Here is a 27,279-nt window from a genome sequence, read left to right as displayed (position 1 = left end):
GAGGGATGGGCTCTGCCAAGTATAAATGCCCTTGACACACCACTGATGGACTGTTAAAATGTCATCAGTGGTGCCCCGACAGCCCTTGCTGTCTATGGAGGGGGGGAAAAAATATATATATTATATATATATATATATTAGTGCTGTCAAAAATGTCGCGTTATTAACGCGTTAACTTGACTCAATTTTAACGGCGATAATTTTTTTATCACGAGATTAACGCTCTGTGACATGATGTAGGTTTTTCATAAGCTTTTGAAACTGCCAGGAACTTGGAACAGAGACTTTGCTTAGAAAAACGATAGCAGCTAGACTGTAATGCCATGCCCCGCACAGCCAGAGTCCTCTGCCCTCCCCCGAAGAGCCACGGTGCTCGGCTTAGGTTTCGTTTTCCCATCGGCGGCTCCAGCCCCACTTTGCAGTGGCTGTGACAAGACATGTTATGCTCTGCATTAAAAAAAAAAAAAACATTGGTACAACCAGTGTTCGAACTATGCCGATATTTTCAGGGAGTCCCTTTTTTTCCCTTGGGGGGGTGCTTGCGCTTGTCTCAGAGCGCGGCTCTCCATCACGCGCTCAGTTCGGATATGCAAATGCTTCCCGTTACACACGATTGCTATGTCAATAAACATCATTTTGCCAATATTTTAGAGACCATCCAACATTTCCCAAATCATGTTTTCAAGGGATCTCATGTCTGTTTCAGGGGATCTCGGATCCCCCGAGTACCCCCGTAGTTCGAACGGTGAGCAAGCCCATTCACTTTTTTATGCTGATAAGAGAATTACATGGTTTTTCATGTGACAAAAATGTGCGATTAAATTGCGATTAATCGCGAGTTAACTATGACAGTCGCGACATTAATCGCGATTAAATATTTTAATCGCTTGACAGCACTAATATATACACAGTTATTCCACGAAATTGAGTCGTAGATGAGCTGATAGCCGACGAGCTGCATAGCGCCAAGTTGGCTATAAGCCATGTACGACGAGATTGAATGGAATAACCGTTTCATTCTATCCAAATTCATTGGATTTTGAGAAACAGAGCATTTTAATTTTTTTGCAAATTCGATAAATAAAAACTTTTAAACAAAACGTCCGACCAAATCATTTCCACTTAGGACGTAAACAAACCGGCGAAATGACAGTAGCAATTTGTGAAAAATGCTATAATAATAATTCTTGAAAATTAAAAAAAAAAACATACGTTCTTACCATCAAATACTTTTATTCCATATTTTGTTGCTTTTTTCGAGTAGAGTTTTTATTTTGTCCTCGGTTGGTTCAGTAACATGCTCTGCCATTTTCTTCTTCTTCTGTAGGGGTTTTTTGGCACTTGGCAAACCAACTTAAAGGTTCATTACCGCCACCAACTGGGCTGGAGTGTGGAATAGGCGACATTGGGGGAAACACTATATTCTTTGAGCTATTTTCTGTTTCTTTTCAATACTTGATAAAGTGATGTATCTGACTTGATACATGCCGCCATTTTGTTTTTCTCTACTCATGGTAATGTGAGCTGATATCCTACTAGTAGAGTAGTCAATCAGAGCTACTCTACTACTAGGAGAGCAATTGCTCATATCCTGTGAATGTATAAACTTGTAAATATACCTGCAGTTTGACAGGTTTAGGCTTCTGTGTTATGAAGGCTTTAAACTGTGTAATTAAGAAAGGTTTTACCTTTCTACTTCATGACTGTAATGGTTTTCATGTGCTGACTAAAAGATAAAGTGTGTTCAAAACTCAGCACCTGTTTCACTTTTTGTTTCTTTTTCTACACAAGTTCTCTAAAACACCGGAAATCTGAAATTTGAATAAAAACTTTTACCCTGCAGTCGTAACTTCAATTCATCCTTTTTCTGGCTGCAGTCCCTAATTTTACATGCTGCATTTGGATTTCCTGCTTCTCGTGTGTTCTTTAGTTCCTGGCACGAACAGAGATGCTTCTTGTTTGCGAGTCTCTCTGGCTTTTACATTAAATAAAGATTATAATGTGCGTGAAGCCTGCACCTTTCTGAATTGTTTGTAATTTATTCAAAGTTTTCTTCAACATATTTATCAGATTAGTTTGTTTACTTATTCACAGAATTATTAACCTTTTATTAATGTTTTTTTTTTAACACCTGGCTGTTTGTTTTATACATGTGTCTGAATTGTATCCTGATTGGATGGTGACCACTTGCATTTATGTTCGTCCATGAATGTGTCTCCAGTTAGCCAGATACATTGGACAACGTTGTTTTGACTGCACCAAACATCAGCACGGTCCACAGTTTAATTCCAGAGTAGAACTGGAGTGAAGGCTTGTGGAAGCTGTGGAACTCATGCTTAGCTAAATGTGCTATGATATGTATTACGAGTGTTTGGAGAGATGACTGTATTAACGCTAACGTCTGGCTAATACAATACATCTCATGTCCTGAAGTGGTTTAAGCAGCATCTTGGGAGCTTTTACACCAACAACTTTTTGTATCCCAGTCCCTGATACTTCAGACTCATGAAGAGATCAGATATAAACACTGGCTTTGCTTCAGGTTATTTTACTTTTACCGTAAGCATGTGTCATACTATTTGTAAGGAAGAACACACCACAACAGACTGGGGTAGGTTTCCCAATAACGTTGCCCTTTAGAGCTAAAGAGTGAGTTGAGACACTCTCTTAAGCAACGAACGTTGTCTCCGTACGTGGTTTTCCCAAGCTCAGTCGGAAGATGGAGTCTAAAGAGCAACAGGACAAAGAGCGTCTTTGCAGTAGTTGCTAAATCCAGTCGATAAGGTCACATGGCGTTCGTTTTTAACCAAAATCCAACGAAATATAAAGTGTTTAAAATAAGATAATATATAGTCTCATCTAGAAGCATTATAATGTGGTAATTAATTGATGAAACTATTTTATGTTTTTGGGCAAGTTTTTTTTTTTTATTCCAAATGTGTTTTTAATTAAATGAACAAATGTTCACACGAAAGAATGAGCAAATAATAAGCTAAATAATTATGTAAACGTGTTCCCTGTGCTCGTTCATTTCACTGTTACCCCCCGATCATGCAGTCAGGATTATTTCAACTGTTATTCACAATGCCAAGTGGGCAATGTTCTCCCTTATAAGCGCACGCACAGAGAGAGAGAGAGAGAGAGAGAGAGAGGTTTTGATCTGTGTGCAGTGTGTAGTTAAGGAGGTTGAATTGACCTCTTTATATATACAGGGTGCGATTTGTCAAAAAACCAGAAGGGGGGATGTTTTTTTTTTTTTTAATCATGAAACGTCACAAAATTAAGGTAACAATAGGCTAACAGCTCAATAACATCCGATGATATCAAATGAATAACACTAAATGAAAACGAACACTAAACCAGAGATAGTAAATTCATCTTCCTATCTCTCTGACTAAATACACAAACACTAACACAACAAAGTTCGCATTGCTTGTCGCGTTGCTGTGATGTTTCTCTCCCTCTGGATTAAATGGACAGTGACTCGAAAATCACTAAAATACATGAATACTAAATGAACAGTTTGCTCTGATGGCGCAGTTCACATTGTGCGCAGCTTTCCGATTTAAACTGTTTTTTCTCATCCTTATACTTCCTGTTTCATGGACTGTAACGGATTTGCTTATTTAGTAATTTTAATACAGAATTTACTTTGAAATTATAATCAGACACTCCAACGCCCCCCCTAAAAAAAAAAAATCGGCCATGAAAAAAGCAGCATCCGCCAAAAGGCGCGCTGTTTGCTGTTTGCTGTTTGTGGGTTTCCTCCGGGTGCTCCGGTTTCCCCCACAGTCCAAAGACATGCAGGTTAGGTTAACTGGTGACTCTAAATTGAGCGTAGGTGTGAATGTGAGTGTGAATGGTTGTCTGTGTCTATGTGTCAGCCCTGTGATGACCTGGCGACTTGTCCAGGGTGTACCCCGCCTTTCGCCCGTAGTCAGCTGGGATAGGCTCCAGCTTGCCTGCGACCCTGTAGAACAGGATAAAGCGGCTACAGATAATGAGATGAGATGATATATATATATATATATATATATATATATATATATATGGAGGTCAATTCAATCTTCTTAGCTACACACTGCACACAGATCAAAACCTCTCTCGCACACACACACACACAATGTTCAAGGTGCAGAAATGTGTCTCATTTATGACACTAAATGAATCACTCACCTAATGAAGTTAATTTTGGTTAAAATGTGGCGATATCAGTGTGACATTCCGATATCCATACGTAATTCTATAACATATTGAAATATATTCATAATGTTTTGCGGATATTTATTTAATAATTACCTCAATGTCCATGCAGCGTACAAGAAAAATAATGTAACAGCATCAGCAGATTCACCACCAGTTTCCCCCGTTGACTGTGAGAGTCCCTCAGAGGCGCGTGCGCAGTCTGTGTATTCGGCTGTGAGCGAGCTGCTCTTTATTTTAAACCAATGGTCCGGGTCCCTCGTGAATTCCGAGCAAACTAAAGGACCACTTGGGGTACGATGTTGTTCGGGAAAACCACGTTAGCTTGACGATGGATCTTAAGAGGTAATTTAAGACTCTCTTGGCCTTAAGAGGCTTTCAGGAAGCCCACCCCTGTGCTGTTATGCAGTTATTACACGGCTTTGTTGAATACTTGATTCTGTTTGGTCAGTTATGGCATTCTACAGTCTGTTATTTCTGAATCGCACACCAGTGCTATGAATAACAGGCCATTTCTATAGACACAGCCTCTGGAAGACCACGAACAATCATATCAATCCGCAGAAAGAATACTGCTAAATTTTAACGAAATTAACAACGGCAGCTCATTCACAACTCCCTATGGCCAAAAAAAGGGGGTTGCTCCAAGAATGATTAATTCTAATATTAAATTTGATTTTCAGTTTAACATGAATTATAGTGCTAACTAGGTTCATCTTAAAAAGGCTACAGAGTTTATGTTGCTATGGATGCAGTTTTAACTGTAGAATCTAACAGACTGTTTTTAGCAGAGGCGATAAAATCATTTAAATCATTTTTAAAACCACATTTTGTCTCAGATGATTGATTTATTTAGTAAGTAGCCATGTAATAAATGAGATAATGTACAGCGAGCCTGTCATTATTGCGAAATAAACTCTTCCAAGGGGATTTAAGAGCTTTGCTTTGTATCCGGGTCCTGCATCACCCTGTCAGGGTTTATTTCAGAATAATGACTGGCTCGCTGTAGATTATCCTTTACGTAATGCTCTGATGGAGTGATAAGGCACGACATACAAACCACAACGATTCACCGACAATTACAGTGTTTAATTTATTAACGGACGACAGGTTGCACATTTTAGAGGCTTGTAGGTAGAGTCAGTGTTGTGGGAAACATCCAAGAGACAAGTTAGTTCATGTTATCACCTACATTATAGCTGTGATAAATAGTCAATCACTCGCCTGCCCCCCCCCCCCCCCCCCCTTTCAAAATGCAGTCAATTTTCCAAGAAACCGGAAAACATACTCTCCTCTGCTCTGAAGATTATACATTTTACTTTGGTAAACATAATTTTTTATTTAAAGGGGAACAGAGGGCAATATATAGAGTAAATATAACAATAAAACACACATTAACGAACCTTATTCAAGACTTACAAAAGTTTTTTGTTCTAAGGTTGGAAAGTTATAGTGTTTTGAAAGTAGCTCGAGCAAACTATTTCCGCAGTTTGAACAGCCCGCCATGATATTAATTTTATCCAATCAGAATGCACGTTCATTTTCTCTGCGTAACACTCATGACGTATGTACGTGCCCAGTTGTGTTGGCTCATTGAGGTTGGGAATAGCACGTGTGAATCGGAAAGTAGGATGAATTGTAAGTGATCGGCTACACAATGCCACAGTGTGTTGCTTTCGGGTGTAATAACAGGACCGATGGAAAGCATAACGATCCTCCAGACGCGTCTTTTGCGGGATCTCTTCGTATGATTCGACAGAGCTGTCGCTTTCACTTGATGCGCCCGACGCCATGATTACACGCTTCTCTCCTAGTGCAGTGGGTAGGGCTGACGTCACGGTCTTTTAAAAATGGCGACTCTTGTGCCGTTTAGCGAACCGACTATTATATTTACAATTACCAAGATGTTTCGTTGTTTTCTAGTATATAAATTTGATAGAATACTTAAGAATACGTTACTTTGTCACATCAGCAACTGTATATATTATATTATATTTGGTACCCCTTTAAAAAATCCATTTATTCTTAGTTTTAGATTATGTTGAGCATGCAGTGTACAAGTCCTTGTGTATGAGTTGTTCGACACAATAACGTATTAGAGTAAGGACATTAACATTTACCTATCGTACATGTTACATCTGTAACGACGGTCTGATCCGTGCTGTTATACAGAAATAATGCAACCCGTCTGAGCAATCATGTTGCACAATTCAACAACGCTATGGCATAAGGGCTTATTGTGAATGTGTACATGATAGGGATGTAACCAAATACAAATACATTCTGAACGAACAGATAATGTGTTGTAAATGAATACAAAAACAGATATGAATAGGAGGAGTGCTGTTGTTCTTCTCTTTTTTTTCTGTTTCGGAAAGCAGGGCATCTTGTTGTGACTAAAGATGTGCGTCAGGATTGGGATGCCACGGGACACAACAAAACAAAGTCACGCAAGCTGGACAGGTTTTTATTTTCATGTGGGTGTGAGCAAGCAGTAATGTGTGAAGCGTGCGGGACAAAGACACCATGTGAACTAGGAGCGTGCAGGACATCCTTACTGCCTGTTCAGGGTTGCAGTGGGTAAAATTCAACTCGTTTGTTTTTATTTTGGTCAAAGCAGGTTAAAAAAGCAGGCCCACGCACATCTCTGGAATGACGTAGCTGAGGTTAAACACCTGCCAAAGCCAGAATTCACAGACCATGCTGACAGTGCTGGCATTTCTACAGCTGGGTTTTTTCCAGTGCTTAGCACAGGATATTCTGGTTTAAGCCACACCCACTTAGGCTTTAAAGATACAGATATTTTGATCACTAAACAGATTTACACAAATACTATCGTTGCTTTACATCCTTAGTATGTCGTGTTAGTGTGCTGGATTATATTTGTAATTTTCAGTTATAAAGATGGAAATGAAGATGAGCATTTTAGCCCTTGCCACAGCTTTGGAGGTAGAAAGTCACCTTGCAGCGACTGTGTGTGTAAACTGTGACGTCACTTCGGGTACTTTGGAATGGTTTGATTTTTTTTTTTTTAAAGACTTCATTTTCAGAAGGTTAATAAACCAGTTTAGCTCCCGCTCGTCTCACACTGGGCCTTCTAATAAGAGTAAACTACAGTATTAAAATACTCAAATCAATACAATATTAGAGAAAAATACGTCAGTTAAAAAGTTCCAAAGATAACCATTAGTGAGATCAGTCCGAATACCTATCAATCTGGAAACTTGGTTACTTAATAATAATGTTGACTTTAGGTATTTTGCTCAAAAGGCTCCAGTACGAACTGTAAAAATAATACATAAACAAGCAAACAAAAAATTCACATTGTTCAAATGTTTCCGCACGACATTCCGCGTAATATGTGAAGTTTTCAGACAGTGTTTAGCATATTTGTTGCAGGAAGTGTTTATATATAAGCTGTTTAAACTTGTTGTGGTTGGTGGTCGTGATTCCAAGTCTTGATAAGATATTATTGTAGGTTGTTACATTGCAACAAGGAAATTCAACAAGTCCTGTTCTCTCCCTAAGAACATAAAGACTGATTGATTGTTTCTCTTGTTTGGCCTCGAATCTGCAAACTGAGGGGTCAGAAGTTCATAAAAGTGCTTGTCGGTCAAGTCAAAATCCCTCCCGCACCAGGATCTGGTCTTCCCAGGCAGTCTCCTGTCCCAGTACTAACCAGCTCTAAAAAGCGCTTGACACAACCTTTATAAAAAATAAAGGGGGGGCTGCAGTCCTCTTGCTCTGCAGTGGTGGTTGAGGGGAAAAAATGCCTAGTGTGAAGGCAGCAGTGAGCAAACTTATTCGAGGTAAGATTTTAGTTACCTGGCCATGGTGTAAACCTCCAGAATTTTTTTTTTTAATACACTACCGTTCAGGGGCGGCATGGTGGTGTAGTGGTTAGCACTGTCGCCTCACAGCAAGAAGGTCCGGGTTCGAACCCCGTGGCCGGCGAGGGCCTTTCTGTGCGGAGTTTGCATGTTCTCCCCGTGTCCGCGTGGGTTTCCTCCGGGTGCTCCGGTTCCCCCCACAGTCCAAAGACATGCAGGTTAGGTTAACTGGTGACTCTAAATTGAGCGTAGGTGTGAATGTGAGTGTGAATGGTTGTCTGTGTCTATGTGTCAGCCCTGTGATGACCTGGCGACTTGTCCAGGGTGTACCCCGCCTTTCGCCCGTAGTCAGCTGGTATAGGCTCCAGCTTGCCTGCGACCCTGTAGGACAGGATAAACCAGCTAGAGATAATGAGATGAGATGAGACACTACCGTTCAAAAGTTTGGGGTCACTTTGAAATGTCCTTATTTTTGAAAGAAAAGCACTGTTCTTTTCAATGAAGATCACTTTAAACTAATCAGAAATCCACTCTATACATTGCTAATGTGGTAAATGACTATTCTAGCTGCAAATGTGTGGTTTTTGGTGCAATATCTCCATAGGTGTATAGAGGCCCATTTCCAGCAACTCTCACTCCAGTGTTCTAATGGTACAATGTGTTTGCTCATTGCCTCAGAAGGCTAATGGAGGATTAGAAAACCCTTGTACAATCATGTTAGCACAGCTGAAAACAGTTGAGCTCTTTAGAGAAGCTATAAAACTGACCTTCCTTTGAGCAGATTGGGTTTCTGGAGCATCACATTTGTGGGGTCGATTAAATGCTCAAAATGGCCAGAAAAACGTCTTGACTATATATTTTCTATTCATTTCACAACTTATGGTGGTAAATAAAAGTGTGACTTTTCATGGAAAACACAAAATTGTCTGGGTGACTCCAAACTTTTGAACGGCAGTGTAAGTAGTGAGCAATAAAGGAAGAAATGTTAGTCATATCCTCAGATCTACGTGTGTAATATGAATGCGTATGACCTATAAATGTGTGACCTGAAATTGTACTGTTTCATTGTAGCTTTTTTGTGGTCTTAAAGACCATGTCAGCCCATGTTCCACCTTTCTGAGTTGGTGGAAAAAGACACTTCGTGATGTAACTCTGAAGAAATGAGACGGTAATTGTCCTGTGACTAATACTAGCCATGTTGACCAGCCAGAAAGATAACACTCTCTTGCAAGATTTCTCTCACACACACACACACACACACACACACACACACACACACACACAGAGACGTTACAAGAGACGCGATGAGACAAGCCATGGAAGAGACTTCTTACAAAACACAAGTGGTTGTTTTGTTGACCGTTTGTAACAATGTAAAGAGCAGAACTTCCTCATATTGTGCTGTGTAGAGGATGTACAGTAAGAGCTCCGTTCTGTTCCTGCGCCCAACTCTGGCGCATTCATTACCTGCTGGGCTTAAACTCATAACGACTGAAACTTTTTTGTCGTTGCTGTTATTTTTTGTTGAATTTGTTCTCTATAGTTATCATTGCTGCAGTGTTATCAGTGTTGTTATCATCCTTTTCTGTTGAACACTTTTGAAATGTGCATAGCAAACTAGTTAACAAACCAGTTATATTTTAGTATTAATGTATTTGTACTAACTGTATTAACATAGCAGAAGTAGCTTTCATGTTTTCGTCAGGTTTTTAGTTTTAGTTTTTACTTTAGTTTCATTTTTAGTTTCTCTTCTTCTTCTTCTGGCTGCTCCCGATTAGGGGTCGCCACAGCGGATCTTTCATCTCCATTGCTCCCCGTCTTCCGCATCCTTCTCTACCACACCTGCCACTTTCATGTCCTCTCTCACCACATCCATGTATCTCCTCTTTGGCCTTCCTCGTTTTCATGTGCCTGGCAGCTCCATCCTCAACATTCTCCTTCCAACACGCTCTGCATCTCTTCTCAGGATGTGCCCGTACCATCTCAGTCTCATCTCTCTTAGCTTAATTCCCAAGCTCTCCACATGTGCTGCTGTCCCTCTGATGGGCTCGTTCCTTATCCTGTCCAACCTCCCATCGCAAACCTTAACATCCTCAACTTTGCCTCCTGTCTCTTCGTTAAGGGTACGGTCTCCAATCCATACATCACAGCTGCTCTCACTACTGTCTTATACATCTTACCTTTCACTTTTGCTGGGACTTTCCTATCACAAATTACTCCCGAAATCCTTCTCCAACTGCTCCACCTTGCCTGCACTTGCCTTCTCACCTCACTATCGCAGCCCCCATTTTCCTGCACAGTTGACCCCGGGTATTTGAATTCACCAACTTTCTTTACATCTACTCCTTGCATCTTCACTACACTCTCATCGCCATTCTCACTGATGCACATGTGTTCTGTTTTGCTACTGCTCACCTTCATTCCTCTTCATTCCAATGCATGCCTCCATCTCAACCTCCTTTCTACTTTCGCCACATATCACAATATCATCCGCAAACATCATGTTCCATGGTGACTCTTGCCTCACTTCGGCCGTCAAGCTATCCATCACTATGGCAAACAAGAAAGGACTCAAAGCAGATCCTTGATGGAGTCCCACCTTCACCTTGAACCATTCAGTCGTTCCAACTGCACACCTCACTGCTGTTTCACTGTTCTCATACGTGTCTTGCACCACTCTGATATACTTCTCATTCACTCCACTCTTTCTCATTTGGGTTTTACCCTAATTATAACATTCCTACTAACCTAATGAAATTAGCTTTCGCATTTTAGCCTATTTGTTCTAATTTTATTAACCTACTGAAATCAGTTTTCATGATTTAGCCTATTCGTAATCACTTTATTCACCTAGCAAAATTAGCTTTCATGTTTTAGTCTATCTGTAATAGTTTTACTAACCTAGCCAAGTTAGGTTTCATGTGTTAGCCTGTTTGTGGTAATGTTCTTATAACCCCCCAAAAAAGTGTGGCTATTGCATTTTTCGCTTCAGAATTCGCCACACATTCTCTATTAGGGACCGAGGGGACAGGCACCCTCTTCTTCCACAGCCATGCTTTTGTAATGTGTGCAAAATGTGGTTTTGCATTGCCTTATTGAAATATGTGTGGGAGTTCCTGAAAAAGATGTCATCTTGAAGGCAGCATATGTTGCTCCAAAATCTCAGGTGTACTTTTCTGCATTAATGCTGCTATCACAGAAATGTAACAGGGCTCGACATTAGCACTTGCCCGATGGCCCGGCGGTGTTTTTTAAGTCTTTCGGGCCAGTTCGGGCCACTAAATTTGGCCAAACAGTGGCCCGGGCGGGCCAGTACGTTTTCGATACAAATTTTATTACTCATATTTTACCCAGAATTGTGAAGAAATTGTTCGTAAAATGCACCTTTTCGATACGAGGTCCGCCATCTTTGTTTTTGTCATCCTCTACTCCGCCCCGCGGCAGGAGTGTGTCGTCTTCGTGCATCTTCGGAAATGTTCGGCTTCATTTTGAACTCGGCAGCCAATCAGAGCGCCCGACGTCACGCTCGGTTTACAACTCGCCAAATCGTAGAACAGCATTTCAACACACACGCTTTAGCTTCAGATGGTGTAAAATCGTTCAGACTTTGTATATTAATATCAAAATTTCAGGATACACTGCCAAGAAATATGGCTACACGTGTATCAACTTTTAGTGATTCAAGAATGAAGTATAAATCTTGGTTGCTATGACTGAAATAGAAGAACAGATAAAATAATGTGGTAAATTAGATCTGAGCCCATATATTATATTATTCAAATATCCAAAGATGATGAAATCTATCAAAATAGCCAAACTAGGTCTACATTAGTTCATTACAACAAAAATAATAACTATTCTGACCCTCTCTGGTACAACCAGACCATGCTAAACCCAGTATACCCCCAGTTGCTAGAGTATCTGCTGTTGCCATGGCAACGGTTTATGCAAATGAGCTGAATTTGCAAAAATTTACTACTGGTTCCCCCAAGGGCATATCCTGAAAATTTGGTGTTTATATCTTGTCTTATTTAAAAAAAAAAAAACCAAACATTTCACCCCTTTTTGGCTCACCTGAGCATACCTGTTAATTAGCTAATTAACAGGTAATTAGGGTTATAAATCACCCCCGAGCAGGTAAAGCTTTGCAAAAATCTCACTAGATTATTCCCCAAAGTCCACCCTTTCAGGAAATGTATGGTTTGTCAGTGATTCTCATGATATTTTATTAATTAAGAAATAAGACTTCATGGGCAATAAAAATGCCCACACTGTAAAAAAAATCCCGTTGTTTTTACGGAAAAAAACTGGCAGCTGGAGTCACCAGAAAAAATCCGTAAAATATACAGCAAAACGGTAATTGCTTTTACAGCACAGCATGTACATTTTACAGTTTAAAGTAGCAAATATAACAGAAGTCCAGTGTTTTATATGCTGGATTTAACTGTAAAATGTACAAGCTGTACCGTAAAAGCAATTACCGTTTTGCTGTATATTTTACGGATTTTTTCTGGTGACTCCAGCTGCCAGTTTTTTTCCGTAAAAACAACGGGATTTTTGTATGCTGGTTTCAATGATCTACTAGACAGATTTTTTTGGGGGGGGGCTTTTTTCACCTTTATTGAATAGGACAGTGTAGAGACAGGAAATGAGCTAGAGAGAGACTGGGAAATGACCTTGGGTCAGAATCAAACCCAGGTCCCCAGATTCACGGTATGGCGCCTTAGTCGACTGAGCCACGACAGTGGCCGTTTTTGTATTTTTTTTAACAGGGCAATTATGTAATTTTAACTATCACATTCTGTTTTAGTATTACAGTTTGTCTGTGTTTAAACTACAACAATTTGTAAATTCTACAAAAAAATATGATCAATTCAACATATTCTTACTGTTAAATTAACAGTGGTATTTGGTGAGGAGTTTTACAGTATATTGATGTAAATTACACACTGCTTCATTGTTTTTGTATTTACAGTTTTTTTATGTCATGATTTTACATAAATTCCCTGTTAATTCTACGGACATTTTTTACAGTGCATTTAAATCCAGCATGATGAGGGTTAGTATGCCACCCTCACCTTTCATCCACACTTGGGACTGGCCTGTGTGTGTCTTGTGGCTATTATATAAAGGTGTATGTAAAAAGGTCATTGTACCTCTATTTCTATTAGAATATCTACAGTGGTGAGAATTCAATATCTACAATGTTGAGAATATATGAGCCAAAGTTGAAACCATGACAAAAAAGGAAAATATGTCTCTATCACACAGGGTGGGTTACAGGCAAAGCTTATTCTATAAACAAGTTAGTTGCATGGTGAGGCAAAACTTAGCTTATTCTAAAACTTATACAAACAATTGTTAATGTAAAACAGTAATCAACAGCATGTGTTAAACGAACAGAGAACAAGAACAAAGGACATTTTTAAATGTAACTAAGAAATTGATAGAACAAGAAATGCAAACAATAAAATATCAATGTGAACAAACAATAAAGATATAATAATGTTAGCAAAATATGAATAATCTTATTTTCATTAATTTCACCTTAAAATGCACCAGAATGCACGAATATGAATTGAAAAATCAAAATTTTCCGGGGGAGGGCCCCTGGACCCCCCTCTTTGTGCAAGCACCTGTGGTGCTTGCAGCGGCTGCCTGCGGCAGCTGTGGTTCAGGTACCACACGCATTTGGGCCACCACATTTTCCATTTGGGCCAGTAACTTTTCAATTCCACTGGGCCACCAGTGGTAAATGCTTAATGTCTAGGCCTGTGTAAGTTACCTTTGCCAAGGGCACTGGCACAACCCCATACTATGACAGACCCTGACGTTTGGACTTGGTGCTGGTAACAGTCTGAATGTTCCTTTTCGTCTTTGGTCTGGAGCACATGGCATCCATTTCTTCCAGAAAAGACCTGGTTAGTCTGACCACAATACACATTTCCACTGTGTGATGGTCCATCCCAGATGCCTTCAAGCCCAGAGAAGTTGACGGCACTTCTGGACACCGTTAATATAAGGGGTCCTTATTGGACAGTAATGTGTTAACTGGCATTTGTGGATGTCGCTCTGTATTGTAGTGCTTGACAAAGGTTTGCCAAAGTAATCCTGAGCCCATGTGGTTATATCAGCTATAGATGAATGATGGGTGCTTGATGCAGTCTGAAGGATCAGAGATCACGGGTGTTCAGCTTAGGCTTGTGCCCTTGCCCTTTACACACTGAAATTCCTCCAGATTCCTTGAATCGTTTAATGATATAATGCACCATAGAGGGTGAAACATTCAAATTTCTTCATATCTTTCTTTGAGGAACATTTGTTTTTAAGCATTTCAATAGTTTTCTTGTGGGTTTGTTGACAAACTGGAGATCACTGGCCCAGCTTTGCTCCTCAACGACTAGGCCTTTTACTTGGTACTGATTTTGTACCAAATCATGATTACAGTCACCTGTTGATATCACCCGTTTCAAATCACATCATTATTAACTTGTTTAACCTCATTACTTGCCCTAAAGTGCTCCCATCCCAACTTTTTTTTGAAATGTGTTGCAGGCCTGAAATGAAGGAATAGATGTATATTAACAAATTAAATTAAGTTGTCCAGATAAAACATGAAATATCTTGGGTTCATACCGTCTGCAATGAAATACAAGTCAAAGTAAATTTAGAAATCACTGCTTTCTTTTTTTATTTGCATTTTCCTGACTGTACCAACTTTTTCTGATTTGGGTTTGTAGCTAAACTATTTGTCTATTTGTAATTTTGTTAGCCTAGCATGCTCTGTGAAGGACTGTGAGTAGGGTTGCCACCCGTCCCGTAAAATACGGAATCGTCCTTTATTTGGCAATTAAATCTTGCGTCCCGTTTTGAACCGATACGGGACGCGATTTGTTCCGTATTTTCATAAATGTCCAATACACATGTCCGTCTCACACATATCAACACTAAATCTAACAATAATGAACAAAATAAAACAGGAAATACTTCGTTGCGGGATCTACCCAGGACACAAACCCCTCCACTCAGTGTCACGCTCTGTGCGTCTATGCCCGGCTGCCTGCGTCACTGCGTGTGGCGCTGTCACAGTTGCCTAGCGACAGACAACACACACCGGCGCTGCTCAAAAAACCCGAGTTTTACAACAGCGTTTTGAAAGACAAAGAGTTACTCAGTGCAGCAAGGAGTAACAAAAAGTACACTTGGAAAAAGAAGTGAGGGAAATCTGTTGACTGTTTAAATCTGGTCTACTCCACAGACAAGAGAAGCACAGCAGTTCCTGATGAACTCAGGACTGCTGAGGGAAGGAGTAATGTTTTGCACTTTCTTGTTTTCTGCGTTCTTGAATAATCAGACATACATGTTTGTTGTGTTTTTGTTGTTTTTTGTTCTCTTTTTTCCTTTCTAAGTAAAAATGTCCCCAAGGTTCACAAATGCCCCTTTTCCACCAAAGCAGTTCCAGGGCTGGTTCGGGGCCAGTGCTTAGTTTGGAACCGGGTTTTCTGTTTCCACTGACAAAGAACTGGCTCTGGGGCCAGAAAAACCGGTTCCAGGCTAGCACCAACTCTCTGCTGGGCCAGAGGAAAGAACCGCTTACGTCAGCGGGGGGGTGGAGTTGTTAAGACCGACAACAATAACAAGACCGCGAAAGATCGCCATTTTTAAGCGACGAGAAGCAGCAGCTGTACAAACGCGAAGTCATCCATTATTATTATTGTTGTTGTTGCCGCTGCTGCTTCTTCCGCGTTGTTTTTGCTTCGATATTCGCGCCAAGGTTTATGCAAAAGTAGCGACGTAACTGACGTATACAGCGACGTAAAGACGTATACAGCGACGTAACTGACATATACAGTGACGTAATGACGTGGCTTCCTTTAGCACCGCGAGCTATGGAAAAGCAAGCTGGTTCTCAGCTGGCTCTCAAGTTGAACGAGTTGTGAACCAGCACCAGCACTGGACCCGAACCAGCCCTGGAACTGATTTGGTGGAAAAGGGGTAAAAGAGAGTCCCTACACCAAGAACAGTTATGCACTTACATTTACAGTGATATTAAGTTCTCAATATATTTAGATTATATTTTAAAAGTTCATTGTTGCCCACTTGTACATTATACATTTTTACAGCATTGGCAATAAAGCATTTCAATCTTTAAGTATGAGTAATTGCTTTCTTGATCACCCCTTTATTAAAACACCTACAAAATAAAACATAGCACTGCTGCGGGCAGCCCACCCCATGGGAGTCGTGCCCATGGTGGTCATGGCCCCAAGGAGCCGTGGTGGGCGTCCCTTATTTTCATTTCTGAATGGTGGCAACCCTAACTGTGAGCGTTCAGAGTGCATTTATAGACATTTATATTGTGTGTGACTAATATTTTTGCTCAGATGCTTACATTTCCTTCCTGGTAATGAAAGGTTTTTTGTGTTCTCGTCATCCATTGCTTAAAATGCAGCCACACCTTTGATCTTTCCTTCTTAGTTGCCAAACATGCCTGAAATGCTTGTGTGTGTGTGTGTGCGTGCGTGCGTGCATGCGTGTGCGTATGTAAAGCATGAGATTTCCATAAAAAAGTGAACACCCAGCTGTTTGGTGGCTTTAACATGGGTCACATACCATTTCCTCCAGAACTTTTGACAGCCTTCATAGCAATGTGTAAATATGATTGTATAAAATAAATATCACACACAATTACAGAGGGGAAACAAAAACCTTTCACTTTGTTTGAAAAAGATATTATCATTGGAATTATTTTTCAGTGACGGTTATTTGGGTTTGTTTGGTTTTGGTTTTCTGGTGGTTTTTTTTTTCAGAAATATGTGCCAAAGTTACTGATCCCCCGTGGAATATTTAAAAATGAAGGCAAACAGATCGTTATTCTTGAAAATGCTGCATCACTATTGATTTGTTCTCAGTCCCCAGGAACTCTGTTAACCATGTCCTGTTTCCCTGTGGAATAAATGTGAGGTTGCAAACATGTGAAATGCCTGCGTCATCCATTATCCTGGTGGGGGGAACAGAACACAGAACAGAACACAGAACAGAACACAGAACAAACACATCAACTGCATCAGTCAAGTGTCGCGTCTGAAAGAGCTGAAAATTAGCCAGGAGCATAAACGGATCAGGATCATGGTGAACAAGGTACAAAAGAACATAAAGATCACAGTATTAAGTTGTTTTCAAACTTAAAAAAAATAATAATAATCCAGACTCGGGGACGTTCGAGTCCAGAGTTTGGTATAATTGGTGAAGTGTTAAAGGTGTTTCTGAGCTTGGGCTCAGTCCAGAGAGCCAATCCCTGGTCCTCTTGAAGATGATAGTCTGGGGTTTGTTTCAGCTGAAGCACAGCATCGTCCACATCAGGTATAGATTAGGATGCATCAGTTGCCCTCACTTTCATAAAATCTGATGCATTTTTGTTTGGGTGTTCCTTTTCACCAATAAAGACAGCCTGTACAATTTTTTGATCATATTCAAAAGTCTAATGGTGGCACCATGAGGTTCATTTTTTGCCAAAAAAACGCTTATTTTATGTTTTCGCGTAAGGTTTGAATCACAATGTTGGACTCCATTTATTGATTTCTTGTGAGCCAGAGATCATGTTAAGAACCTTTGCAAGGGATTGAGAAGCATTAATGTGATTCATAATACATTTGTATTGTTTAAAAGTAGTTGAACAATGATTCAATGAACAGCTAAAACTCAAACTGTGCTTGATAATATATTTAGAATATGTACTAAAAATGTGTATCTAAGATATTTGGTATACTCTATAGAGGGCTACCGCGTGACGTCACCGAACCGCGAGATTTTGTTAGGGCGCCATATTGGAAGACCTCAAGTACATACATACATACGTATACATACATACTCACAATATAAAACAAAGTACGAGCGAGAGTAAAGTGACACGATGGATGATAATTCTGGTTATGTGAGTACATTACCAGCTGCAGAAAGGGCACGGTATGTGGAGAAACTGGCTGTGATTGATGGGTTTGACCCATATGATAAGACTCGGGGCAAGGGAGAATGGAAACATAAGGAGGACCGGACACCAATTCTGCCATCTGTTTGCTACCCAGACATTGTAAACTATTTGTTGTTTACACCCAGTGCCTATACTGCTGATGACTTGAAGGCCTACAAAGGGCTACAGGCTTACAATTATGTTGTTAGCGGCTTGGTTTGTGATATTACAGCTGTTATTAAGAATAACCTACACATAGTTATGGCCAAGGTAATCTTGTTGATATTTATCTTTTAATAATATATCTTTTCAGTTGAAAAATTAATACTTTTTGTTACTATTAAGGTATCCATAATTTAGGTTAATTTATCCAAATTATACATATGTATTTATGATATATGCCTACACAACAACTATGCTTTATTTATATAATAGGAGGGAGAGCAAGCCCCAAACCATCTTAAATTATTATTATTATTATTATTATTATTATTATTATTAATAAATTGTAGAAGTCTGGGAGGCTTGCTCCTCATCCAGTTATCAACTTGGGGCCAATTTAGCATGTTTTAAATCTGAATTTCTTGCGTTTGCTTACCTCAAAGTGTCCGCAGATCACGCACAGACTTATCCATTATATCCACAGTTTTTTGCCAAGTCTCACACAGGTTTCTTTCAAGTCTGTTGGGACAATAAATCATAAATAAAACAGCTCAGATTTGTTTGTTTAAGTCGTTTGCCACTGCACTTTATTCTCGTGGGTTCACATACCGCTGCCGTTATTATCCCCTAATCACGAGTTTGTTGGTCTTCCAATATGGCGCAGGGTCTGTTTACTTCCGGTTTCGGGTGACGTCAGTGAAATCCCTCTATAAGGTGCCATAATGTTTCATGAAAAGTGATCGAAATTTTGTCATAAAAGTCATAAAATAGCAGCTTTTTCCATAACTTTGAGCTCCTGGTGCCACCATTAAACTTTTGAATTTTGTCAAAATATTTCACCCAGTGTGTTTTCTTACCAAAAGGAACATAAAAACTAAAATGCATTGTGATCGGAGGAACTTTTCATTTTTAGGGGGCAACCGACGCACCCTAGTGTAGAAGCTATCTGCCTTTTCAGTGCCGTGTGTCAAGTAATGTGATTGGTTTGATTTGGCACATTACATACTGTTTCTACTTTTGTGATGCAAGGAAAAGAGTTGTGATGGTTATTGATGGATAAAATCAGATAGTCATAGGACTAGAGCACTGAAATTAGCTCATCTTTGTATAGTGCAAGCACTGAGAGCATCACAAACATGTTTGGCCTACACTGCTCAAAGCAGCATTTCCCTACAGTTTACTGGGGGGGTCCTGGATGAGGTGGTCACCTGCACGGCTCCTATTACGGAGCATTTGGACCTGAACAAACAGCTAAAGGAGTCATATTTAAGTCTTCACATTTATTATTTTAGAACAGTAATTAGAACAATTTTTACAAAAGAACTTTTTTTTTTTTTTACAACAGAACAATTATTCTACAACAATTCTTTGACAAGGGGCAGCACGGTGGTGTAGTGGTTAGCGCTGTCGCCTCACAGCAAGAAGGTCCGGGTTCGAGCCCCGGGGCCGGCGAGGGCCTTTCTGTGTGGGGTTTGCATGTTCTCCCCGTGTCCGCGTGGGTTTCCTCCGGGTGCTCCGGTTTCCCCCACAGTCCAAAGACATGCAGGTTAGGTTAACTGGCGACTCTAAATTGACCGTAGGTGTGAATGGTTGTCTGTGTCTATGTGTCAGCCCTGTGATGACCTGGCGACTTGTCCAGGGTGTACCCCGCCTTTCGCCCGTAGTCAGCTGGGATAGGCTCCAGCTTGCCTGCGACCCTGTAGAACAGGATAAAGCGGCTACAGATAATGAGATGAGATGAGAATTCTCTGACAAATCTTCTTAGCAAATATTAAGAGATTAAAATGCCGTATGAACCATTTATAGTCCTAATGGATTTATAGTTGTCATTAGAAAGTCGGATAGCTTATTTCTTCTTTCTGTAATTTGTTTTCGCTCACCTCTCCACTGCCCGTCACTACTTTGTGTGTTGAGTGAAGAAGTACAGTAATAGACTGACTGCTCGTTTGAAGTAACGTAAAAAATCATTTTCTATAGCTAGCTAACTTGAAGATGTTTACAAAGTGATATATTCCAACATGAGCTCACTGTGAATACTCGTAACATAGCGTTAGCTAATGTAATAGTGTGAGTTTGTCTGAAGACATTCTTCACACTTTTTTTTTTTGTCATATGTCCTCCATCTTTTGCCACTTGGTGGGTTCTGACATTTGCTCGGTATTGTTTGAATTGAATTGTTTGAATCGTTTTTGAGCACACGAGAGGAGAACGTAGGGGATGGGGAACCAGCAACATGTTTCTGCATGGTCCTAGTGCCTGCAACCACTCCTGTTTTTGAGCACGTGTTCTTTCTGTGTGGTCCTAGTGTCTGCATGCCTGTTTGTTTGGGGGGTTTTCAGACCTTAAAATGTGGTGTGGGGGGGCCCTTTCAGGGGGTGCACGGGGTCTTGTTGGGGGGGAGCGCCCCCAATATAGTCGTAGAGGAAACACTGAAAAGACTTTTCTTATATTGAGTCCAGCCCTATGTTTGCAGGAATTCTTGTATGATGACCTGCTATGCATCCAAAAAGCACCATTCATCATCATTTGCGTGTTGGAGCAAGTGGATGAATCGAGTGCCTGCCATTTTACGAAGCTGTGGGCACTACCATGTTGTATGGAATTGTGCAATTTAGCCACGGTGCAGAAGGAATTCTTCTGTGTGAAAGCAAACCTGTGATTATGAGCCCTGCCCAAAAGTGAGCTCCGGAGTGTGGATTGGAACATTTGGGCCGAGTGTTGAAAGTTTGAAATGCACTGTACCGTAGTTGCCTCTTGTGGTTGTGAAATTTCAAAATCAGCTATTAAACACCACTTTCATAACAAGCCATTTGGAAGATTTGCCTGAAAGAAGCCCTGAGAGCAGGTTAATGAATCCAGTGCCTAAAGTTCACTAAGCATTGTTAGAACTATAATTAACATTATGTGTTGTGGTCAGATGAGATCAAAATGAAACTTCTTGGTTCTGCACACTATCAGCATGTTTGGTGACTGCATACACAGAAAAGCAGTTGGTCCACCACTGTAAAATATACGTAGTTCAGTAAAAACTGATGGCATCATCAATTTTGCTAAGTGCGAGGATTTTTCCAGCGAAATCCGTTTGCCTCTGCCAAGAGGTTACAACTCTGGCATCAATACAGCTTTCAACAAGATGGTGACCCAAACACACACCCAAATCAACACAGAAAAGAAAGAAAGAAAGAAAGCACAACTTTATTCATCACACACTTGTGAAATTCCTCTCTGCATTTAACCCATCTGAAGCAGTGAACACACACATATGCGCACACGTGAGCAATGAGCGCACACACATACCCAGAGCAGTGGGCAGCCATGCTAACAGCACCCGGGGAGCAGGTGGGAGTTTGGTGCCTCGCTCAAGGGCACCTCAGCCCAAGGCTGTCCCATATTAACCTAACCGCACGTCTTTGGACTGTGGGGGAAACCGGAGCACCCGGAGGAAACCCACGCAGACACAGGGAGAACATGCAAACTCCACACAGAAAGGCCCTCGCCGGCCGCTGGGCTCGAACCCAGACCCTTCTTGCCGTGAGGCGACAGCGCTAACCACTACACCACCGTGCCGCCCAGAAATGATTCAAGAAACACAAAATCAAGTGTCTTCAAGCACAAGCCTAAAATATAAAGGATGATCGAATGTTCTGCATGGAGATTTAGACCAAAATCTCTCTGCAAGTGTCTGCTTTGTTTTGCGACTCAGATCTGGAATTGTCTCTAGAATCTCCTTGCACCACATAATAACCACACATAATCTTGTGTAGATGTATGGTTTTATTGCCCATGTTAAGACTGCTTAGCTAACTTTTTTGTGAAGCACTTTGGCTCAACCCCTGTTGTTTTTAAATGTGCTATATAAATAAATGACTTGACTTGAAAATGATCATTTTGAACTAGTGTTTTCCTGAAAAAAAACTGCACTACTTAAAAAAAAAAAACCTTTTTGTGTTTTGAAAAACAAGTCATTATATGTTCACGCTCAAAACATTATTTATTGCATGTGTTATTCCGGCCGCACGGTGGTGTAGTGGTTAGCGCTGTCGCCTCACAGCAAGAAGGTCCGGGTTCGAGCCCCGTGGCCGGCGAGGGCCTTTCTGTGCAGAGTTTGCATGTTCTCCCCGTGTCCGCGTGGGTTCCCTCCGGGTGCTCTGGTTTCCCCCAAAGACATGCAGGTTAGGTTAACTGGTGACTCTAAATTGAGCGTAGGTGTGAATGTGAGTGTGAATGGTTGTCTGTGTCTCTGTGTCAGCCCTGTGATGACCTGGCGACTTGTCCAGGATGTACCCCGCCTTTCGCCCGTAGTCAGCTGGGATAGGCTCCAGCTTGCCTGCGACCCTGTAGGACAGGATAAAGCGGCTAGAGATAATGAGATGAGATGTGTTATTCCTTTTACATATTAATTCTTGCTCATTTTGATGAAAGCTGAGAGCAGAAGTGTGCAGTGTATACGGTCCAGCGTTGTGTAGTTTCCACACAATTACAGATTAGAAAAAAAGACATGTAAAACTTCCCATAAGTCTGTTCTCCGTCTTCCATTCAGATTTATAAACGTGCTGGTAGTGATGTGTATAGCTCAGCCCTAGTTCCTCTCAGTATCAGGCTCCTCTCAGCGCAAATCTGTTTCTAAACGCTGAAGTAAAACTCAGCTCCACTGTCAGAAGGGAGGTGTTTCCTCCTGATTGTCCAGGCTGTGTGGTGGAGAACGTAGCGCTAATGACTAGCGACTAGCTGAACAGGAACGAAGTACAACCTACCTGAACTAGAGAGCAATGAGAACATGAAACCACAACGCAACCACAGAGAAAAGAGGGGCCTCAGTACATATGCATAACTACACACACATGCACACGCGCGCAGCAAGCTTACAAAGAACTTTTTAAAGCATGCCCGTGCATCATCATGTGACTTCTTCCATGGTAGCTTTAGTATGTGGGCAAGTTTTGAGTTTGGTCAAATACAGGATGAGATTATGCAAAAAGAGAATTTAACATGAAGCTTACTGTCAATTAGGCAGTGCGTAGGCTAACCTTCTGTGGAACGCTGTCTAACCAAATAGTAAGCCATGAATACTTTTTTTTTTCTTTTTTCTTTCAATCGTTATTGAGGCTAAATGTCAGTTAGGGCTAAGCTGATCCAGGACAGAGGTGGAAAAAGTACTGAAAAATTGTAATTAAGTAAAAGTATCTTTACTTTGCTTAAATTCTACTCGAGTAAAAGTACCCATCTAAAAATCTACTCGAGTAAAAGTAAAACGTACTCAATTTAAAATGTACTTTGAGTAAAAGTTGCTTTCAATTATTTGATGTAAAAAAAGAAAGGACAAGTCATAAATCAAATTGTTTTTAATGAACTATTAGTCCACATAATAACCTTTCAGGCAGTATAATGTATAAAGCTTTGTTTGGACTACCCCATCAAACATTTTCAAGTACAAGTGGCAGAACTTGTAACTTCTATCATCCATTTTTTTCTTTACTGACAAACGCCAGCTATTAACCTTCATCCTACCAAGTGGGGTCCATCTGGACCCCGCACCTATATGTTTGTTTGCCATTTTAAAAATATGCGACATACTGCCTCACCGTTTTATGAATTTGTCGGAATTTATGTCTTAATTAAAACACTAAAGCACCGGAAGATCAGCTGTTTGCATTGTGAAGGTATAATTAATTTGTTACTGGGGTCCAACCGGACCCCAGAGTAAAGTTTATCTGTCTTTCATTTTATAATTGAATAGCACACTGAAAGTTAACTTCTTTTATTTCTTTTATGTTCCATAATGAAACTACCAAGGCATTCCTTTTTGGGGTCCGTGTGGACCCCACTGCTGCAATAAGCACAGGCTGCAAAACAAAAGCCCTAAATTATTTTACAATTACTTTTTTGTTTTAAATTCTGTAAGAAAAGACCTAAGTTGTAATCCAGAATGTTTTACAGCTGCATGAGCTGCAAAAATCATGTATATAATGCCAATTTTTTTTTGTGGCGCTATAATTTGCCACATGTATGCTAGTTATTGCAATATTATTGCAATGTTATTGCATTTATAATACATCATTGATATTCAGCCATAGTGGATTTTGTTCTTCAGTAAAGTTATGTCTGTTTGCTGCATTGAATTGGTTCTTACTGCATTGATTTCAAGGTATTCCCTCCTGGGGTCCATACGGACCCCGCCTGGTAGTTTGTGTATGTAAAATTGGCTGGTAGGATGAAGGTTAAGTGTGTTCTTTATGCCTTGGGCCCTTTAGTGTATTGCTGTTATTAATACAAGATGTTCTGAACAAAACTTATCTGGTGATTTTGTCTTTATAAGCTTTAATTTTAAAGAAAAGTATTGGGGTCCAAACGGACCCCACATGGTAAGATTAAGGCATAAAATAGCATGGTAGGATGAGGGTTAAAGCCACTAAAGCAGACTTACTAAATGACACATATGAAACGTAAACCAACCAAACTCAAAGCGTCCTGGGCTCTCACGATTTAAAGACAACTAAGCGATTCCTTAGTAACACTGTGCTCTTCCTTATATAGAAAATATAATTGACAAATTAACTGCATAATGTTTACAACCTGTCGAGAGGTAATGTGCAAACTATTTTGAGACCACCCCATAAAACATTTTAAGCAAAGTGCCAAATTCTGAATTGTATGGTCCAACTCAAACACCACAATAAAAAAAGAAAATAAAACCAAAATCAAACAAAGTATCCAAGAGAGTGAAAATGTTTTGATGGCCTATCAGTGACCTCTTTCATAAGAGACCAATTGCAACTAAAACCATGCACTCGTATTATTTCTGACTGTCGCTCTGATAAAACAAATTTGTAAACGTGAGGTGATTCAGTTCATTGAGGCTACTTCACTTGAAACGTTAGTGATCAGTATGGATGCTAGGCGGCCAAAAGAATTCATAATGAAGGCACATTTTGCTTATCAGTGGAAGGTTTTAACCAAACAATAAATATAACATTTGGGATACACAGGTAAACGCACATATCTACTTACCACCACATGCTTCCGCAGATTTGATGTGGAAGTTTTGTAGACTGATAGCTCTGTACGGCAGGGCAGGCACATCTTGCTTTGCATTATTATGTTATTGCCTTGTTTGCGTTTGAATGCAAAGTACTGGCTGAGATACGGCCAAGGATTTCCCTCACTGTCCGGCACATCTGTTCCACGGGAATTCTCTTCTTGGCAATCCTCAACCTCCTCCATGACCTCCTCTATCTCTTGCTCGGCTACCTCGGGACCAGCCATCGTCCAACCATACATGTAGGCTAATATGGATATTCCGCGCGTGCCTGCGCCAGTTTCCTTTCAGTTCAGGCCAATTGTGGGGGTTTTTTTCCCTTCATTTAATTGTTTTACTCAGTAACGGGCGGTTTTCGAATGTAGCGAAGTAAAATACTTGGTTCAAAATGTACAATTACTAGGGCTGTAACAATATGCGTATCGAAATCGCGATACACAGAGCCACGATCCGTGTCACGATACAAGAAGGCAGAATCGCGGTACACCCTTTCAAACTTCTCCTCAGCCCAAAAACAGAGGTGCTTCCAAACTTCAATTTATAAATACTTTACTTTTTATTTAAATTACATTTTAAACTTACTTAAATTACTTTTATTTTTTATATCTATTAGTAAGTCGTTTTTTCGCCGACCTGCGACAATCTTCTGCGAGTTACGCAACGTCCACACTCACCACTGGCAGAGCATTCATTTCTTTTAAGCGGTCGCCATTCTGGTTGCGATGCGGGGAGCGAATCTGTAAACAAGCAGCTCATTGGCTGGCTAGGTGTGCCACAAGCCAATCACAATCACTTGACCGGAAAGGCATGCAGTGTTACCAGATTGGGCAGGTTTAGGTGCTTTTTGGCTGGTTTTGAACATATTTTGGGGTGGAAAACGTTAGCAATATCTGGCAACACTGAAGGCATGTCTGCTTGGGCGGAAGCCTTCTGCGGCAGTTACATTTTGACACGCGAGCAATGTTTCACCATAAAAATTCCGTAATTTCCATCTGTTTTCCGCGATCACAGAAAATCATTGGCCCTATGAGAGTGAGACAGTGAGAGAGCCACCCCCCAAAAAAAATCTTAACGGATTTACATGATTTGGAAAAATGACTTTTTCAGAACCGAAAAAAACAGAGCTTCCGGCTCAACAGTATTATTTTGAGAAATAAAACAATCTTTGGATATACATTTGTTCATTTTTGCATACATATTACTCATTCTCTGCAGTGGTCTGAATTATTTGTTATTAAATAGTTAATGTAAGTAAGTAAATGTTAATAAGTCAAATTTACTACTTTAAAAAAACATTTTTAAAAAATCGTGGGTGTATCGAATCGTGGGTCAAAAATCGCGATACGAATCGAATCGTGAGTTGGGTGTATCGTTACAGCCCTAACAATTACCCATTTCAAAAACTACTTAAAAATGTACAAATTACACAAAAAATCTACTTAATTACAGTAACGTGAGTAAATGTAATTCGTTACTTTCCACCTCTGATCCAGGATCAGTGAGTTTTAGTGAAGAGCTATCTGACATGCCACTCAAGCTTCCTGATGACTTTTTTTCTTTCTCCTTAAAGAAGAGAAATAATTTTATCAAAAATATGTTGTTGTATAAAATGCATGGCATGACTGTCTTTTCCCGTTCACCCGCAACATGAAAGGAAATTAACTGAATGTAACGCAGTGCTGCAGAGGTTGAATCATCCTTTCTGATATCCTATTAGTACCGGATGACTACTCGTTCATGTGGATTCCCAACTATGACCCCACTCACGACGCCACTCTGTCTCTCAGACTCCGTCATAACAGCCCTGGGGCTTCTTATTGCCATGAGCAGCCTCTTCCAGTAGGCATTGATCAGCGGGCCACGGCCGGAGGCCTCCAAACTGATTAGCAAGGCTTCATGCGGCATGTCTTGTATCGGATTCTTTCGGCTCTTTAAAAGAACAAAAAGTTCATATTTGCATTTGCAAAAATGTTCCATGTACATTTCATATAATACACCTTCATAAATAGGTTTCAAAAATATTCATATTAGTATTTATTAGTATTAATAGTGCATGAAATATATATAAATGTATTTTA

The 27,279-nt window shown here is 40.3% G+C and overlaps 1 protein-coding gene across 2 annotated transcripts in view; it reads left to right on the top strand.

Moving 5' to 3' along the window:
- sbno2b (strawberry notch homolog 2b) overlaps nt 1-27,279 on the top strand; it is a 142,262-nt gene that overhangs the window by 70,936 nt on the left and 44,047 nt on the right. The window lies entirely within an intron of this gene.

The sequence above is a fragment of the Neoarius graeffei genome, chromosome 15 (assembly GCF_027579695.1).
Source record: "Neoarius graeffei isolate fNeoGra1 chromosome 15, fNeoGra1.pri, whole genome shotgun sequence".
NCBI classification, from domain to species: domain Eukaryota; kingdom Metazoa; phylum Chordata; class Actinopteri; order Siluriformes; family Ariidae; genus Neoarius; species Neoarius graeffei.
This window is presented reverse-complemented; position numbering and strand designations above follow the sequence as displayed.